A 3,206-nucleotide genomic window follows, 5' to 3' on the forward strand; every position below is an offset into this window, starting at 1 on the left:
TCTACTACATGCCAGGCATGGGACCAGATGCCTCCATGCTGACTTTCTTATTTAATCTTCTCTGTGAAGAATAAAGAGCTTCCCACGGAGCTCAGTGGTAAAGAATTCACCTGCCAACGCAGGAGCCCCAAGAGACACAGGTTTGACCCCTGGATTGGGAAGATCCCCTGGAGAAGGAAATGACAACGCACTCCAGTATTCGTGCCTGGAGAATCCCCATGGATAGAGAAGCCTGCTGGGCTACAGTCCATGGGGTCACCAAGAGTCTGACATGACTGAGCGACTGAGCACCCACGTGAAGATTAAAATGTTACGAAATAGGAAGTATTGTCCCTGGGGTTTATGAGTCAAAATTAGCCTCATTTGGCAGCTTCAGCCCAGCACTCACTTAGGGTATACCTGCGAACATGCTGCCAGGTGCCAGCCACTGTCCCGGGCAGGTCTGGGTCCTGCCTGCTCAGAGCTCCTAGGCTCATCCTCCAGGCACAGGCCCCAGCGTGGGCTCTAACAGGGAGGTGGGAGGAACTCTGCGTTTCCCCTGAGAACATAGCTGTGCTCACAGGAAGTTCATGTGATGGAGAGAACCCAGAGACAGAACATCAGAGGAAGTGGGTTTTGTGGTAATGGCCCGCCACACACTGAGCCACGAACGTCAGGGGCGCCTGATCTCTACAGAGCCCTTTTCCCACCCCTTCTCTCCAATCCTGGCGGCTAGGCGGGACCTGGGAATTCTGGGCTTGAGCCTCAGGCTCTCTGAAGGGGGTGAGACAACACCCCTGAGTAATGTCCCTCGTTGGACCCACTGGACAGACACCCCAGAGCGGAGTGCAGCAGAGCTGAGCATGGAGGACAGATGGGCCCATCCATTCTCTCTTACAGTCCCCAGGTGAGAGCCTCCTCATTTAGGTTCATTCCTCACAATCAACGTCTACAAGACTCCTGTGAGCTCCCCTATATACGCCTTACTCAGTCCCTTGTGCGGAATACCATCTATATGCAGATGCCCCTGGGCCTTTTTTCCTGGCCTTAAATCTTCACTTGGATGACTAACAAACCACAAAACTGGATTTCTCTGGCGGTCCAGTGGTTAAGACTCCGCGCTTCCACTGAAAGGGACACAGGTTTGATCCCTGGTTGGGGAAGATCCTGCATGCCTTGTGGCCAAATAAAAACAAAACGAAACAAAAAACCCAGAAACCTAACACGCCTGAAATGGAACCCCAGATTTCTTCCCCACCTGCCCTCCCAGCCTCCCCTGTGTACCATTATCCCAACAGCTGCTCTAACCTAGGAATTGTGCTAAACTCTCCCCCTCTTCCCACTCCCCACAATGTCCATCAGCAAGTAAGGCCAGTATTCCATCCTCACTGTACCTCATCAATAATGTCTTAACTTATCTCCTGACCTCTATTCTATACCCCACCGCTTCCCAATCTACTCTTTTTTGTTTTTTTCAATTTTGATTTTTTTTGTTCATCACAGATTTTTTTTTTTCTGCGTCAGTTTTTATTTTTATTTATTTTTTGGCCATGCTGCGAGGCATGTGGTATCTTAGTTCCCCAATCAGGGATTGAACCCATGCCTCCTGCAGCGGAAGCACATAGTCTTAACCGCTGGACCACCAGGGAAGTGCCCCCAGTCTCCTCTTGACACAACACCCACAGTGAATTCTCAAAACCACAAATCAGATCATGTCACTATAATGGTTTAAAATTTCACTTAAAAAAGTGAATCCAAGACTTCACTGGTGATTCAGTGGTAAAGAAACCACCGGCCAATGCAGCCGAGACAGGCTCGATCCCTGATCCCGGAAGATCCCACATGCCCTGAAGCAACTAAGCCCATGGGCCACAACTATTGAGCCTGTGCTTTAGGCCCTGGGAACTGCAACTACTGAGTCCATGTGCTGCAGCTCCTGAAGCCCGAGTGCCCTAGAGCCTGTGCTCGGCAGCAAGAGAAGCCACGGCAATGAGAAGCCTGCGCACCACAACCACAGTGTAGCCTCCTACTCTCCATGAGCAGAGAAAAGCCTGTGCAGCAATGAAGACCCGGCTCAGCCATTAAAAAAAAAAAAAAAGAATCCAGAGACTTCCCTGCTGGTCCAGCGGTTAAGACTGCATCTCCCAATGCAGGGGTCAGGGGTTCAACCCCTGGTCGGGGAACTAAGGTCCCACATGCTTCAGAGTGCCACCAAAAATTAAAAAAAAAAAAAATCTAAACAGTATGATAGCTTCTCAAAAAATTAAACAAAGAACTACCATATGATACAGCAATTCCACTTCTGGGTATTTAATAAAATAATAGAGATCAGGAGTCAAACAAGTATTTGTACACCCATGTGGATAGCAATATTTTGGCTATTATTCACAATAGCCAAAAATGTGGCAACAATCCCAAATCTCCATGGGTGAATGAATGAATAAAAAATGTGAACTATACTAACAATGACATGCGTGTGCGCTCTGTGCGTGCTCAGCCACTTCAGTCGTGTCTGACTCTTTGAGACCCCATGGACTGTAGCCCACCAGGCTCCTCTGTCCATAGGATTCTCCAGGCAAGAATACTGGAGTGGATTGGTCGTGCCCTTTTCCAGTCTTAAAAAGGAAGCAAATTCTGACACATCACAACATGGATGAACCTGGAAGATGTTACGCTTAGTGAAATAAGCCAGACACAAAAGGTCACAAACTGCATGATTCCACTTATACAAGATATTGAGAGTAGTCAAATTCCTAGACCAGAAGTGGAATGGGGGTTGCCAGGGGCTGAGGTGCTGGGAATAGGGAGTTTAATGGGCGCAGAGTTTCAGTTTGGGAAGCTGAAAGAGTTCTGGTGATGGTTTTACAACAATGAGAATATATTTAATGCCACTGCATGGCACACTTAAAAATGGTGAAGATGGTAAATTTTATGTATATTTTACCACACACCCCCTAAAAGTCCAAACACTTAATGGGCGCAGAGTTTCAGTTTGGGAAGCTGAAAGAGTTCTGGCGATGGTTTTACAACAATGAGAATATATTTAATGCCACTGCATGGCACACTTAAAAGTGGTGAAGATGGTAAATTTTATGTATATTTTACCACACACCCCCTAAAAGTCCAAACACTGACTGCTGCTCGCAAAGGTCTTGCGATTCAGCGCTGTTCACCTCTGTAAACTCAGTTTGCACCAGTGCTGTTTCTGCCTCCTTGCTCACATCTCT

The 3,206-nt window shown here is 47.6% G+C and overlaps 1 protein-coding gene across 4 annotated transcripts in view; it reads right to left on the reverse strand.

The window, feature by feature from the left end:
- GALNT6 (polypeptide N-acetylgalactosaminyltransferase 6) overlaps window positions 1-3,206 on the reverse strand; it is a 34,489-nt gene that overhangs the window by 16,169 nt on the left and 15,114 nt on the right. The gene's annotated exons all lie outside the window — the stretch shown is intronic.

Source organism: Bison bison, unplaced genomic scaffold (assembly GCF_000754665.1).
Source record: "Bison bison bison isolate TAMUID 2011002044 unplaced genomic scaffold, Bison_UMD1.0 scf7180017864383, whole genome shotgun sequence".
Lineage (NCBI taxonomy): Eukaryota > Metazoa > Chordata > Mammalia > Artiodactyla > Bovidae > Bison > Bison bison.